The sequence below is a fragment of the Lissotriton vulgaris genome, chromosome 2_1 (genome assembly GCF_964263255.1).
Source record: "Lissotriton vulgaris chromosome 2_1, aLisVul1.2, whole genome shotgun sequence".
Classification (NCBI taxonomy): Eukaryota; Metazoa; Chordata; class Amphibia; order Caudata; family Salamandridae; genus Lissotriton; species Lissotriton vulgaris.
The window spans coordinates 1168733793-1168750810 of NC_141687.1; the positions used below are offsets into that span (position 1 = coordinate 1168733793).

Consider the following 17018-nt stretch of genomic DNA (forward strand, 5'->3'; position numbering starts at 1 on the left):
AACCCAATAACCCCTACTAGTCCCACGGTCGCCACCGTAGGAAGGCCTTAAGGGCCAGGTGCGGGCCGGGCGGAGGCAGTGGGCCCTCGGCGCTCAGGCCACCAGGACTATATCAAGCCCTAAACAGTGCCAAAAACCTCTCTCGGGGCAGAAACAGGGGCACCCCCCCCCTCCCACCCTCCATGTCAGCAGCAATGGACGGCAACCGCCTCCCCCCTGCCGGGCCCCCACCCAAAATAAGGCAGCACACCCCATTACCCCTGTCCATCCAAAAGGTCCTCCACCGATTTCGGTGTGATTACCGGTGTATGGGTACTATCAGTCATGGAGTCCTCCGATTCCGATGGTGCCTCCTCTTCACCCAGGTTTTCCTCCTCCTCAATGGCTTCGTTCCGTGCACCCGACAATTCCGACAATACTTCCAACACCCCCCTCCGCTCCGACGACGTCTCCACAGTTGAGGGCCCTCCCGTGCGGCCGCGGCGATTCCTGATCCTCCTGGATCGCCGTCTCTGTTCCGGCTCATCTGCCTGTTGGGACGAGGAGCCGAAGCCATCTTTCCCAGTCCTGTAAAGCTCAAGCCAGGCACAGACATCCTCCGGGGTGTCGAAGAACTGGGTTTTGTCATCGACTATGATACGGAGCCTTGCAGGGTAGAGGAGCGAGTACTGGATGCCCTCGCTCCTGAGCTCGCGCTTGACCGCCAGGAAGGAGAAACGCTTGCGTTGAGTCTCGTAGGTGTAATCCGGAAAGATGTTCACCTGACTGTTCGCCACTTTGAATGGACCATTATGTCTGGCGGCGTTGAGGATTAAGTCCCTGTCCCGAAAGTGCAATAAGCGCGCCACCACCGGCCTCGGGGTGCGTCCCTGTTGTGGTGGCCGTGCCGGGACTCTGTGGGCACGCTCCAGAGTGTAGAAGGAGGATAGCCCCTCCGGGGCCACCGTGTCACGGAGCCAGGTCTCCAAGTACGTCACCATGTCGCCATCCTCGATCTTTTCCGGGAGGCCCACTACACGAATGTTGTTCCTCCTGTTGCGGCCTTCCGCATCCTCCGCCCTCTGCTCCAGGGTCGCAATTCGGGACAGGGCATCCTTCATCGTCGCAGCCAAGGTTCGCTGCGCCGGCTCCAAGGTTTTCACCGAGCTCTCCACTTCCTTGACCCGGTCCGAAAGTTTGCCATGGTCCGCTCTGAGGAGGCCAAGGCTCGCCGCCACCTGGGCAATGTCCTGTTGGAGGGCCGATCTCGTGGTCGTTATCGCCTCTAGGACGCGGTCGAACTGCTGTTGCATCGACGCGCCACCAGAACTCTTTGGGTCCCCATGCTCTTCTTTGTCCTGGGCTTCCGAGTCCGAGGCGGTCGGGGTAGGCCCCTTGGCTCCTCTAGGTTTCCCCATGTCGCCGGGGGCACTCCGTGAAAGTCCCGGAGTAGGCGTCTCCGGGTGTAGATGTCGACCACGACCCACCCGGTTACTGATCCTCAAATCGAGTGTGGGAGACCTCCTTCTCCAGGGCCTATGGAGACTTCTCCGCTTCGGCTCACGCCACCGCCACGGGGTCCGAGGGCACCGATGAGGGGGCGGAGACAACCGTCGTCGAGCCGGGCAGGCCCGCTCACCCGCTAGAGATCCGGGGTGAGGGTCACCAACTCCACCGGACGACGTGTGGCGCCAAAGTGTCGCTCCTCCCATGGAAGTGGACCGGCCGGGAAGACGTAGCTAGGTGCGGAGTCGCGGGACGGGCCACCGCCTGGGTCACAAGGCGTCCGCTCCCGGGGTCCCCTATAACGTGGGCATCCACCCGGCCACCCAACCGAGTGCAAACTCGTTGTGGGAAGTCCGATCCAATAGACAGCCAGTGCACAGAGCAGCCGGGGATGGCGAAGTCGGGCGCAAGGCACTGCCTGCGACGCTCCTCCAAGTCGTTGGGTCCGTCCAGTGGGACAAAGAACTCCGGGCGCCATGTTGGGTCGCACTCCGCGACTCCGCAAACTTCGGTTTTACTCCGGAGCAACCCTCATCCGAGCTCCATCAGGGGCCTGGGCAGGTCGTCGCCGGTCCGCTCAGCAGAATGCGGGGTCTGGGGTGCCCCGCAGCCTCCGATTTACAGGATAAACCCGGGCTCAGTCCCGGAGCCGAGCTCTCAGGCGACCATCGCCATCGGCGCCCAAGCCACGCCCCCCCACGTAACTGATGCTTATGTTGTGCGCGCCAATACCTTCGGTTCGAGTTCGCGCTGTATTAATGGGCGGTAGCAGACGCTGACTGACCATTAATCACCCAGGACTTATTTCCCTGCTGCCGTAGTGCCTCGTCACTCCAGGTGTTTACATTCTCCGTCGGAATTTCCCAAAGATTAAAGTATGTGTTTTGGAAGCACGCCTTCTGATCTGCAGCCCCTCTCTCCCTGCCGCCTTGTAAACAAGCAATGGCCCATCGCTGACACCTCTGAAACTCTCGTGTTTCCAGTGTGCTTGGCTGTGAGAGGAACATTATCAGGACCGCTCGAGGCACCCAGTGCGGCCCCCTTCCCTCCAGGTACTATAAAATATTATGCCCACGGAGTCGTTGGGAGTTCAGCAGGGGCATTGTCTCAGCACGCGAAACTGAAAGCGCGGTGGGAGCGCGCGAGACGCCGTCGCCGTGAGCGTGCACATCGGCTGCCCCGGTGCAAGCTGAGGATCGCCGGGCGCGAAACTCAAAACGCGGTGGGAGCGCACGAGACGCTGTCGCCATGAGCGTGCACATCGGCTGTCCCGGCGCAAGCTGAGGATCGCCGGAGAAGACACGCCGAGCTCCGAGTCTGAATTAGAGCCTGCTGCCGAGACTGACCCGCTGCGGAGGGAGAGGGACACGCGGAAAGAGCCCGGTGAGTGGGGGGGGAAAAGGGGGGCAGAGAGGGGGGGATGTGTGTGTGCGTGTGTGCCTGTGTGTGTGTGTGTGTGTGCGTGCGTGCGTCTGTGTGTAGGTGAACAGCATGCCGGAATCGGAACGCGTGTTCACACTCGCGACCTGATCCGATTCCGGCATGCTGCGCGTGCCCATCTCTTGTCTCCCTTTTGGCTCCTTGTAAGCAGAGCCGACAGCAATAGGTCTCGCTATGACAGGGCTTTCGCACTGTATCGCAGGTGCGAGACCTAAAAAGCAGAGATGAAAAGGACCACACAAGCGTGAGATAAAGAGGCAGGTAGAGTATTGTTTTTATTACAAAAGGCAGTAGATTAAATAAAGTCCAGACAGCCTTGTTATTCGGCAACCCCGACATTTGATAGCAGTGCCAGAAGGCTTCTGAGAAAAAATGTGAACCCCAGCATTTGTTCTTTTATAGCACTAGTGGTAGGCTTAAATTAGCATTAAACTTGGCTTCAGTGTATAGGGTAAACATAAAGTTTATGTTTAGAATTTGCTCATTTATTATTATTTTATAAGACTTGCCAGAATGTCAGTCATAATAATAGTAATCTTGCTTTTAGGTATGTATATTTCAGAATTGTGTTTTCAGTAGAATTTTTTAGGCATTATATTTTAGGTGTAGCCATAAGGTTTCTGTAACATGCGCTGTAGCTCTCTTGTCTGAGACTGTGAAATCTGTGTATCCTAAGGAAGAGCTCTGCTGTCTATGTATCATGATTGGAAAATGTATGTAACATTTTACCGTCACATTTCTTTCACATGATTAGTCTTTGACTCCAGAGGCTGGGGCAGGTGAGGAACACAAGGCTGTATTTTATCAGTGCTGTGTCTATCTTCTCTTCACTGTCTCACTGACCTAGGGGCATATTTACCATTCAGTTGCGTTGTCCGTGCACCACGCAATGGGGTGCAAGGACAGCACAACTACTAAGTAAAACTTATCAGGTCACGCAAGGCCACCATGCGTGAACCTGCGCGGCTTGATAAATCTAGAGTAACGCTAAGCTGCGCAAATCACTGTGTTTCTGTACTCTGCGGCAGGCCATGGCTGGAGCGTGGGTGTTCCCACGCATCCACCCATGGATTTTGGCGCATTCCCAGATTTACCATTTCTGGTAGATCTGGGAATGTGTCAAAATGCTAAGCCTCTGCAGGGGAGGCATAACGCTGGGAAATATCTTTATTTCTCCTCATATTTTCCTCATTCTTTGTTTGCATAGAAAGAGGAAAATGCCTCTGATGATAGATTGTTTTTGTGCAGGAAGGTAGACCTTCCTGCACAAAAACAATCCAATCTGCAACGCAGGCACCCTTGCAACATGGCAAAAGCGTGTCTGCATTGGTGCTAGGCCGTAGTTTGAGTGCCAGCGAAAGCAAAGGACATGAATGCACCATAAAGTGTTAAGTACAGTGCATTCCTTCCCTTTTCCTGTCACGCAGAGGAGTGCAGCGTAGCAAGGTGGCTTGCTGTCCTGCATGAAAGTTTGATAAATCTGCTCCTTAGTGTTGATTGCTTGCAGACAGCTCTAGTGCAAAGGCTGGTCTGCACTCCTTGTCCTCAAGCAGCAAGGACTTATTTGAGGCAGTGTGTTGAAATGTGGCACCTTCCTGTTGCCATTTGTGGTGGCACCCTAAGGCATATGTCTCCAGTGTTGGCCATGTGGCACTGGCCCAAAGTTCAGCAACCACTCTCCTAGTTTCCATGGCTCTGCAGTGGTAGCTGTGGTCGAGCAGTGAGGCTTACTCACAGGAGGTGGCTAAGGGGTGGACAATCGTTTGCACAAGGACTAAAGATCCGTCTCCAACCTTGATATGTATTTCAAAAGTTATACTTTTTTTTCTCGGTAGTTTTATATTGCGCAAACTCGACCCGAAGGTATCAGAACGCTTTACCTGAGCTCCTGTTGTGTTACACAAGGACACATTCATTTTGTTAGGCAAGGGGAGATTAAGTGATTTGCCCAGAGTCACAGGATGTTGAGCGACCCTGCCGAGACTCGAACCCGGTTCTCCAGCTTCGAGGTCGACCGCTGTAGCCATCTTTAATAGCATAACATCAGTAAAACAGCTGAAAGCAAAGAATGGAGAAAACAAGTGCCTCGGACTGACAATTGCCGGGATGTATCCCTAAGGAGCAATTCCAGAAATCAGATTGCTGCTTACCACTTTCAATGTTCATCATCGCCATCCATCTGCCACTGGCCCTCGCCGCTCAGCCCTGGCACCTCAAACCTAGCACAACCATAGCTCCTTATTCGAGACAAGCCTAGCCCCTGGGCTATGTCGGCGCGGGGTGCGTGAGGCATCAGCTCTGGCTCCTGCTTCTCAGCCTGAGCCCTGACTCATCCTCCCTGGCGCGCACCCAGAATATCAGCACTGCCCCCTCGGCCCTGGCACGGCCCTTGGACCCAGGCTGCCGCTCAGCCCACGCGCCTCCTCCTGCTCCCAGCTGGTACCTCGCGGGCGCTGCATCGACCCTCGGTCCTCGTCACGGCCCGGGGAAGCGTCGCAGCCTCGCTCTGGCACAGCCCTTTCACACCAATCCTGACACATGCTGTAAAAAACACGAACGGCTCCTCGTTCCGCTCTTGCTCCCCCATTTCGGCCCCACCCCGACTACTCCGGCCTGGGCTTGACTCTTCGGACCTGGCACACTCTTAGATCCTGGCACAACCCTGGCTCCTCGCCACGCCCTGCCGTTTCAGAGTGTCGCAGTCACCACTGACTCGTGGAAGGAGAAAAGCATTACTCCGTCAACACTGTGCCACGTGTTTTCGCACACAAGCAGGAGAGGCTGGGAGAGGGGGCGAGACTACAGACAAAAATAGAGGTGCGAAGAGATGAGAGAAACTGGAGAGGCGGGGGGCTGCAGAGGGGGTTTGGGGGGCAGGCAGAGGCACAGCACGAGACATCTATAGAGGGAAGGGACGCGAGGAAGAAACATCGAATATAAACAGGGGTTCCAGATGTTGTATTGCGTATGCAAACCACAGGCCGATTCTTAGGCCTTATATCCTAGCGTGTTCCCAGGGCCCCACCAGGAATGAATGCACAGAGGGGTCAGGGCCTCGCCTCTTTATTGCAAGACCCCCAGCACGTGACAGCCGTCACCATGAATGTGTCTTTGCAAGGGGTTTACTGAAACACCCCTCCCGCACACACATATTGAGACCACCCAGCTCCCAACATCACATTCCTAGTTAACCCTGAGAGAACAAAACTGTGCACACAACTAAACAAACCTGGAACGAAAATACAACAAAATAGAAAATCATCAATACACAAAAACACAATTCCTGTTAATAACTGCAGGCAGTCTTTTGGTCCGTGGTCATCTCTCGGTGCTGGTCACTTGCTTGACAGGATCAATTTACCACAAAATCTTTGACTCTTGTGAAGCCAACTGGACGTGGTCTGAGATGATATCTAGCCATCCCCTTATGGCGAGCCATCGGACTGTCCTCGACCCTCTATTCCCACCAGAGAGACTCCTCCAGAGGCACCTTCCTCTAAGTCGCCTACAGTGTCAACTCCATGGGATCTGGAAATCTGGGAACCAGATCTCAAGCGTCTACCTCGGATGAACGTCCAGTGGAAGTTTCGGTAGGCAGTCGCGACTGAAATGGCTCACGGGAGGGAGGGTGTTCGTGGGTGGAAGGGCGTTCGCTGGGGGAGGGGAGTACGGGCAAGTGGTCGCGCGGGGAGGGGGGTTAAATAATAATAAAAAAACATACCTTTCCCAGGTCCGGCGTTTTCCAAGGCCCGGCTCCGGTTCCTGCTTTCCTGCCTCAGGAACAGGAAGCAGGCAGCCTCCTTCCCTTAAGCCAATCACAATGCTGCAATGTCAACATTGTGTTTGGCTGGGCCGACAACCGCACAGGTGTCTATGGGGAGGCCATTTTCTCCATGGAGGCTGCATGCAGCTTACATGGAGAAAATGGAGAGTGCGCATGACTGGTTTGGTTGGCTCCAGAGGGCCGACCAAACAGTCAGGGCCGCAACATTGGGCTAGCCACTCCTCCCCTGCCCTCGAGCAGGACCGCCTGCCCCCAAACAAACCCTTTTTCTGCATTCTCGCAGTGTGAGAAGAAGAAACATAAAATGGTATTTATAATACCATTTTATGTTTCTGCTTCTCCCACTGCGAGAAAGCAATGGGCAATGCTCCTCCGCCCACATGGAGGAGCCACCCTTATCAGTAGGACCTCCCATGGGACCCAGCAGAGTGAGTTCGCCAACTCCAGTATCCTCCTCATGGAAAGACAGATGATCGATGTCCCTCATCTAGCCTTGTGGCAGGTACTCTTTGAAGAAACCTACATTCCTGGTGACAGTGTCATCGCCATTTTTATCTATGATCATTGCTCCATGAATAGCACTGGCACTGACCCGCCATGGATCAACCTCAAACGGGAGCCAAAAGCTTCCCGGATGTCAATCCCAGAAAAGTATCAGATCACCAACATGCATATGTTTTGGCCAGACCCTCTGCTTTACGGATATCTTGTCATTCTGGACTTTATGCTGGCGCAAGGTTTCTGCCACACCATCTGTGGCCGCCGACAGCTCCACAAGGTGAGGAATTGTGTCACCCACCATCCTATTCATACACAGAGTACTGGGGCTCACTCTTGTCATGGCATGCGGCGTAAGCCTGTACACCTCGTAGGTATACAGGGCACATTCTATAATCTGTCCATCACCTAGCACAATCTGTATGACTTTGTTTAGCAGGCGTATGAAGCGTTCAGCCTCTCCATTAGCCTGAGGTCGTCTAGGAGTGATCCTTCGGTGAACTATACCTCTGGACTTCAGATACTCCACAAATTCTTGGCTGGATAACAGGGTCCCATTGTAAGTTCAGAGTTTACTCAACAACCCATGGGTAGCAATGAAATTCTCCAAAAGGGGTAATGTCTGACTAGTATTCGTGGATTCAAGGATCTCAACCCCAGGATACCCTGGAAACTCATCAATTATGACCAGCATGTGTCAGCCATCAGGCAAGCTTCCAAGATCAACACTAGCTCTGTGCCATGGAAGAGGGGTAATGTCTTCAGTGAGAAGATGAGCAGGTGGATCAGCTAGACCAGTAGCCTGAGATCAGGCAGTAGCGCAGGTTGACTCAAACCTTTCATCAAGTCCAGGGAACCAAACCTTGCACATGAGTAAGGCTTTCGTTTTGACCACCCCTTAGAGAGCCCTTTGGGCTTGGTCCACCACTTGCTGTTGCAACTGCCCATATATCACCAACCAGGGTCCTTTAAACAAACAGCCTTCTGGAGACACCACCAACTCATGAAAGACATGGTGTAGCGACAATATTGTCTGTTGTGCCTCAGCAGTCTGGTGGGACACGTTTTATGTCAGCATCTTCCAGTTACCAGTGGCCACAGCCGACTGAGCCACCTGGAGACTTTTGTTGGCGTCGGCTCTCGTGGCATCCACAATCTCATCCAGTGATATTGGTGAATGACGAATCCTTTCTATGACAAACTTAACAACTTTCACAGCCTCAGATTCCTCACAGATTGTGGCCGGCCTCACATATCTAGAGAGATAGTCTGCAGGACTTTGTGTCCCCGGCCGATATTCCATGGAGAAACGGTACTCCTGCCACTTGAGAATCTGTTTCTCGATTCTCGGAGGGGGGTTGGAGGAGGAGCCAGCAAAAAGAGGAAGAAGTGGTTTGTGGTCCGTATGTACTGCATATGGGTGACCATACAGATATATATGAAAATGTCTACATCCCCAATGGATGGCTGTGGCTTTCTTCTCAATGTGAGAGTATTGTTCCTCTGTGTCTGTCAAGGCACGACTAACATATGCTATGGGAGCCCATTCATCATTGTCCTGCTTTTGCAACAGTGCTGCCCCCAGGCCCGTAGAGCTAGCATTGACAGAGCGCTCCATGTTGTGGCAAGGGACGAAATAGACTAATGTGGTGTGTTCCAAGAGGGCCTGTTTAGTCACTTGAAATGCCTCACCCTGATAGGGCTCCCATGTTAGTACTGCATTCGTCTTTGTCACTCTTGGAGCGGGCTAGTGAGGGTGGTTACGTTCTGAATAAACCAACTACAGTATGTCACCATCCCTAGAAAACTGCATACCCCTGTGAGACTGGTGGGAGCAGGGGCTGACTGGATGTCCTTGACCTTGACCTTTGCAGGATCTGGCATGACTCCATGCTCAGAAAACGATTTCCAAATAATCAGATCTCTCGCTGAAGGAATACACATTTCTCCTGATGGAGGGTGTGCCAATTATATGACAGTCAGCAAAACGTTGTCCTGAACCTGTCAACGTGTTCTTCGAGGGAGGGGTATGTACCAACATTTAATTGTTGACATTAATGACACCTGGAAGTCCTGCCAGCACCCCCCAGATGGTATCCTGAAATACTTCAGCAGCACCGGATACTCCAAAGCTGAGGTGCTTGTATCTCCTCAAACCCACATGAGTGGAAAAGGTAGTGCTTACTGTGGATTTGGGCACTAGCATCCGTTAATGATATTCGACCTATAAGTCCATGTTTGAGAATAACTTCGAGCCCGTGACTTCGGCCAAGTTATCATCTACTGTGGGTGTCAAATGTCTCTCGCGCCAAATCACCATGTTGGGCAGGAGCATGTTGACGCAAATTCTAACCTTCCCTGGGATGCTTGAGTTTCCGACCACTACTGTGGGGGATACCCAGGCAGTTGGGCTGTCGACTTTCTTGTTAATGTCAGCTTGTTCCAGTTTTTGCAGTTCTTCTTCAACCTTAGGGTGTAGGTGAAATTCCACCCGTTGATGCCACAGGGCTACTAGTTGGATATAATGATCAATGTGGAGGTGTATCATACGGCCCTTTAGAGACCCAATGGCTTCAAACAACAGTCCAAACTCAGCCAGCAGGGTATAAACATTCAATTAGTGTACACTAAATGCAAACAACACTAGCTGGAGGCACTTTCCTGTCTTGCAACTGATCAGCATCCCAATTCCTGCTTTTGTGACACACTTTGACTTGTGTTTTTTGATTCCCATGGGTAACATCCGTTTCGAAGATGCCCGCCAGTGGGAGGGGCGATGCTGAGCTAAAAGCATATACCTGAGTTGACCTTGGTCGTAGAACAGTTTGCTTGGGGAGAATCTGGAGTACTGTCTGTGCTAGGCTATTGATGGAGGCACCCATGTCGATCAGAGCTGGGATTTGGTGACCAGCAATGGTAACCACGCATCATGGTGTGTGTCGTTTATTGCGCTCCTCAGGTTGCATGGCATGTAGGACAGGCACTGCGCCATCTAATCCATGCTCGTCCTTGTCCCCCTCATCTTCTTGCATCGCTGGGGTATCCTTGGCATTCACTGATTTGGTCTTCTGCTCCCTCTGAGATTTGGTGGAACGACATATCTTGGCAAAATGATTGAGCTTACTACATGAGGAACACCTTTTTCCTTGCACTGGACAGTCACCCTAATGCAGGTAGTGACCTACACACCGGTGGCACACCTTGAGAATTGCAGCTGACTTGAGACAAGCCTTCTTCATATCTGCACCAGTTTTTGCAATCAAGTTTACTGGTTCAGATTTGATGGGTTGTTGGAGGGCTGGCTACATGTGCGCAGCCACGCTTTGGAGAGTTCTTTAGAGCTGACTGTGGTGAGCATATTAGCCATGGATATTACGGGAACTTGGAGGATGTTCTCCCTTACTTTGGCAGAAGAACAGCCCTGAATCAACACAGCCCTGATCTCGTCATCAGCATCCAGCAGTGTGTATGTGTTAACCAAGTCTTTTAACCAGGCATAAAACTTAACAACAGATTCCTCCAGCTGTTGCCTGGACTGACATAAGAGAAACCACTCATAATCAGGATTTGCAAGGAGCCCAAAGTAGGCTGTTAGAACTTGTTTCAGGGTATTGTACGTGAAAGCGTCCACCACTGTCTTTTGCAATCTTGTGGATGGCAGTGTTCCACAAATCTGGGAGCATGGGGTCTCTTTTGTCATTGTCCTACACCACAGCAGCAAAGTAAGTTTCCAAATATTCCAGCCACACCATCCATTTCACTGCCTGCGAGAAAGGTGGTCCGTCAACCACAAGCAGATCAATGGCCGGGACAGACGCCATGGAGACCCTCGTGCCACTCACTGACTGTACTGGAGATAGAAATCCAGGAGGGAGGTAGGCACAGCACTGGAACAAGTCCTACAGGCAGGGGAGACTGGCGACTTGGGCTACAAAGGAAACAGGGGCAGAGCACACAGGGCCACTCCTTCCAGTGTAGAGCAGACTGCAGTGTGTGAGGGCTGGCGTAAATAAAGTCCAGATCAACGCCAGACGGTCATGCTGTTCCAGGGCCTGGACGTAGGGCAGTGCAACCAAATTATGCGCAGGCTGAAGCAGAAGCAACACTGGGCATACTTCTGTGTGTAGGCCTTATCACAGACCTCAAAACACAGCAAATATCCTCCAGAGTGCCCACAGCCTACAGAAGCTGGTGCAATAACAGCTCCCCTAGGGCTGGCTGAACAGGGCGGGCCACCAGCTGCGTGTGACTGGGCCAGGCGGAAGTTTCTTGGCCTCATCCCACAGGCGCAGCAGTCTCGAGGCAGCCGGGAGCACAAAGACGGGGCTGTAAACAATATGGAAATGCCCCATGCACGGCCTCTCTACCAGCAAACATGATCTCAGCACCTCCAGGGCCAGGCACTGGAGGTCAAGGCCACTGCCACCATGGAGTTCGGCCAGACAGGGACCCACAGCAAACACGGAGGCTCTTCGATGGAGAAAAAAGCCTCTAGGAGACAGCGGGGAGCCACACAGTGCTCCTGTAGGCAGCGCAGCCAGACCGGCGAGACAGCAGCTAAATGAGACCTGGCAAGTGATAGGTGTAAGCTGAGCAGCAGGCATAGCGACCACAGGGGTTCTGGGCACTCCCCTCATCGCCAATTGTTGTATTGCGAATGAATACCGCAGGCCAATCTCAAGGCCTTATATCATAGCGTGTTCCCAGGGCCCCATCAGTAATTAATGCACACACTGGACACCAGCGTAGTGCTAAAGAGACCACGAGGTCCGGGCCTCGCCCCTTTTATTACAAGACCCCCTGGTCATGACAGCCGAAATCATGACTGTGTCCGTGCAAGGGGTTTACTGAAAACACCCCTCCTGTCACACACATGTTGGGACCATCCAGCTCCCAACATAACAGCAGCGATTGGAGACAAGTTGGAGGGGGGGCAGTGGTGTAAAGTAAAAGGATGCCCCCTGCAGTATATGACGAAGAGCCCCTGAGTATCCCATATCTCACAGCTAAATATTGGTCTTGGGCTGAATGGGGTCCCCCTGATGGATCAGTTTTATAGCCCAGCTGATGGGTAAAGGGGGACCAGACATCGAAAGACATCTGTAGAGACGGGGTAGAACAGATACTGCAGATAGAAATGTGGCTGTGCAAAAAGAGCCTGACGAGACAAGGCCGAGTGGCGGAAACAAGGAACTTGAGGTGGAGTCAAAGGTTGCTTAAAGCCAAAATGAGACTGAGAAAGAAGATGAAGAAGAGACTGCTGACAAAAATGGAGGTGTGTAGGGCGACGAGGCAACAGGTGAATGTGAGGAGGGGCAGAGTTAACTTGGACTAGCTGTAAAGATTCAGGGGCAGGGCACAGACTGCAGACAATGATATAAGCGTGAAGAGAGTTTAAGAAATGTGTGCTAAGGGGAAGAGGGAATACTGAGAGATTTCTGGAGACATCTGTACAGCCCGAGAGAGGGAATGAGGTAGAGGCTACATAAATATATCAAGAGACCCCTTTCAAGGGAGAGAGGGTTTATGGCAGAGACCAAAGCTAAAAATAGAAGTGTTAAACAATGGCCAAGAGTCATGGACTTTGACTATAATGTAACTTGGTCCCGGTCTACCGAAGACTGGAGACACAAGCCCTTAACTTGGACCCAGTCTACAGAAGACTGGAGACACAAGCCCTTAACTTGGTCCCAGTCTACCGAAGACTGGAGACACAAGCCCTTAACTTGGTCCCAGTCTACCGAAGACTGGAGACACAAGCCCTTAACTTGGACCCAGTCTACCGAAGACTGGAGACACAAGCCCTTAACTTGGTCCCAGTCTACCGAAGACTGGAGACACAAGCCCTTAACTTGGTTCCAGTTTACTGAAGACTGGAGACACTAGCCCTTAACTTGGTCCCAGTCTACTGAAGACTGGAGACACAAGCCCTTAACTTGGACCCAGTCTACCGAAGACTGGAGACATAAGCCCTTACCTTGGACCCAGTCTACTGAAGGTTCAAAAGAAGAGAAAAGATCTTAACTTGGACCCAGTGTATCAAAGGCTTCACTGGAGGCCCAATCCCTTAACTCAGGCCCAGTCTACTGAAGAGTCAACAGGAGGCAGAGTCTACCAACGGCCGGACCGGAGAAACAAGCCTCGGTCTTGCCCAGGCTACAAAAAGCAAATGGAAAATACAAGCCTGGAAAGTTGAGAGTTTCATGTGTGTCTTGATAAGACGCCTTTTAAGGTTGTGCGTTATGAGCAGCAGCTTTCTCTCCTCTTGTTGTGAGCCTGTTGATGTTTTTATCCATGGAATGTAGCGAAGAGGAGTGAGAGACAGCTACACATGTGGCTGTGTATGCCATTCTTGTGTGGAAGATGGAGTTCTGGTCTTGGGTCGGTATGATATTGAACCCTGTGCCATACATATCCTCCTTGAGGAGGAGATTGGTTGGAAGTGCCAGATCTTTTGTGTAGTCCTGAGTTCCAGGTTTGTATGTTTCTTATCTTCGCCCTAAGAGAGTTCCATAATTTGGCTGCATGTACAGAGAAGGGGGATCCACTTATGCATGGCGTCTTACAAGGTGACACGGTCTGCTAGAGTTACAGTTTAGAGCAAAGAACAGTTATTAATTTGCTCCAGTGCTTGCAAGTGGTGAGCACCGTCATGCATTTTTAGGGACATGACTTATTTTACATCATCAGACTTTGACCCAGAGCAAGTGAGAGAGAGGCAGAAAAAGGAGAAGGAAGGAGGTGTTTGGCAAAACTGCTTTTCAGCATTTAATTAGTGCCTCAATGGGCTTCTCAGAAAAGCTGTGGGCCAGTAAACTTGTTTATTTAATTATTGGCTTATTTTACAAATTAAGCCCAGGGTCCTTCTCTGTAAGTATCTTTAAGGTTTTACATGAACGATGCAGGGACCCAAGCCATAGATGCTCCGGAAGTTCTTACCTTTGCTTACAGAAGAGCATAGAAAGAATACTGTGCAAGCCTTAATAGGCTCCAGACTGGACTATGCCAACGTCCTATATTTAGGGCTTCCGGACTATCTTGTTCAGCGGCTGCAGGTTGTGCAGAACTCTGCGGCTCGCGCCATCTTCAGCCTCCATAGGCGAGCGAAAGTATCCGGGTTGGTGCAGTCGCTTCACTGGCTGTCCATCCGGAAGCGGATTATGTTTAAAGCGTTGACCCTGGCTCACAAAGCGCTTTCTGGCTCGGGAGCAAGGTACTTACAGCGCAGGCTCGTCTTTTATCGCCCGGTTCGATCTCTTCGTCGGAATCTCTGTTCTTGGCCGTGGTCCCCCGAGTGAGGAAGGCCCGTACCGGGGGTCGCTCCTTTGGTTTTGGGCCCCTCAGTTGTGGAACACCTTTCCTCTGGCCTTGCGGCGCACACCTAATCTGCTCCTGTTTAGGAAGAGCCTCAAGACCTGGCTTTTTAACCTTTAGTACGTCTTTCTTTCCCTTATCTGTCTCTGTCTTATGGTGTTATGTTTTTCACACTGAGCTGCCTAAATAAAGCGCCGGGACACTCTTACTGAGTAGCCGTGCGCTATAGAAATAAAATATAACATAACATAACATAGATGGCCATGTAAAGTGTCACAGCATGCAGCCTGACACATACTAGTTAATATTTAGTTTGGTTAAGTAATTGGGGACTCACCTACATAACCTCCCACTAAAACAAGAATTGGCAAAGCCAATTGGTCTCAGCAAGGCCTCAGCTATTGTCAATGTGAATGTATTTTAGCCATGCTGTATAGCAGCATATTTGCTTTCAGCATGGCCGAATGTCATGGATAAAAACGCTATGACACAGCCAGCTGAGGCCACATCATAGCGCTATTTCGTATGGCAGGATATAACCCCAAACTGCCTGCCAATCTCCTCTAATGGCTATCACCACTACACCTAAAACACGATTGGTGTTTAGTTATTGAGGCTTCAATCTATACTTCGAAAATATGGAAGACCCTCTTTGTAAACAACTGGAGAACGATATGCAAATTCACCTCCTCGAACAATGGATCACTGGTTCTGCTCAACCTACTATTCTCAAATCTCAAAACCACCAAAATCCTTGAATCAATCCATTACCATGGACGGATCATTCTCTAGTTACTTTCTCTCTCCTCTCGAACTACTTTTTGCTCAAATAATTCCCTTTCGGCCAATCCTTCACTGCTAAAAGACCCTGGAGTAAAATAAACATCGACTTGCATTCAAATTACTTCACCTCACCAGTGCTCGACCAATGGACACCCCTTGCCACTTATGTAGAGAACCTCAAATATGCCATTTCTAACTCCCCTGATAACTGCGCCCTTTTGACAAACTAACAAATCATCTAGAGCATGGGTACTCAAACATTTCCCCAGGGGCCACAAAAGATGGTGTGTGGTGCGCCAGAGGACCTCAATAATGGCAGCACGTGGGGAGTCGGGCTTTGTTTGGGGGGTTAAGGTGGGCAACGGAGGAAGCAAATCACATACATAGTGTGGTCAGTGAGTCATAGAGTTATTTTGAGGGTTTATTTCTATACTGCCCTTTTAATTAAGTGCTGAGTGTCTAAAAGAGTCATAGATTTGACAATACTGTGTTATTCGGTATCTGAATTGCAATCCATCTACCGTACCTTGGGGTAGGCCTTTCTGCTTGCTATTGCTATCTTGGGATACGCAAAAAGGGAGTAATGTAATTATCGAATTGAAATAGTAAGGCAGACCATAAGATCTATAAACGCAAACCAAATAACTACCACAGGGCACTCAATAGAGCAAATAAGTACTGTTTCATTAAAAGACTAGAAGAAAACAGCAGCTGTTTCAGAGAACTATTTAAGTTAGTTAAGGAACTAGCCCAACCTCCCTGTCCACTACAGGCCATTACTCCCTCACCAACCCATTGCGAAGAAATAGGCAACTTCTCTTAATGATAAAATTGACAACATCTACTCAACATTTTACTCAACCTCCAATAGATGATCTCCCTTGGAAACAAATGGATCCCAATCCGAAAGCAGGCACTCTAATCTGGGTCCTCAATCGACCCCTGTCCCCACTTCATTTACTCTAGTCTAACACCCATACTAATTTGTTTATATAACCCAAATCTTCAATCTCTCCTTATCAGAGGCAGATTACCCGGGCATCTGGAAACAAGCATTAATACTACCATTGGTCAAAAAATCGGATATAGATTTCTCCATTGTTTCCAATTATCGACCCATTTCATTACTCCCCTTTATGCCCAGAGTTTGGAAAGATTAGACAATGGCCAGCTACCTGTATTTCTGGAGAACAACAACCTGCTAGATCCATCACAGACGAGCTTAAGAACCTAAAACAGCACAGAATCCACCCTCCTGGCTGTGCTGGATAATATCAGATTGGAAGTGGATCAGGACAAGGCCGCAGTCTGGACACTACTCATTCTCTCTCGGGCATTTGATAGCTTTTCCCAAAGTGTAATGATAAAACAATCTTCATGAGATTGAACTTAAACTCCAAAGCCTAACAATGGTTTGGCTCCTTTTTGAGTGAAAGAACATAGTCTATCCAGTTAAGAGCCTTCAGATCACACCCCTATACATCCAAATTCGGAGTACTTCTGGCCTCCTCACTTAGCCCAACACTTTTTAATGTACATTTCTCGTTCCTCGCGAAAGTTGTAAGAAACTGGGGCTTTAAGATCTACTATTACTCGGTTGACACCCAGCTTGTCATTTCGATAGGGGAGAGACATCACGAAACCAGAGATAAACTGACCAGGTGTCTCTCTGAAGTAGCAAGCTGATGACAGCTCACTATTTGAATTCGAACGC

General features: G+C 50.6%; 1 long non-coding RNA gene across 1 annotated transcript in view; it reads right to left on the reverse strand.

Annotated features, from left to right (window-relative positions):
• Positions 1-5272, reverse strand: part of LOC147731754 (uncharacterized) — a 77431-nt gene extending 72159 nt beyond the window's left edge. Inside the window, exon 1 of the long non-coding RNA XR_015308653.1 lies at positions 5076-5272. This is a non-coding gene — a long non-coding RNA (uncharacterized LOC147731754). The remainder of the gene's footprint in view (positions 1-5075) is intronic.
• Between the last annotated feature and the right edge of the window lie 11746 nt (positions 5273-17018).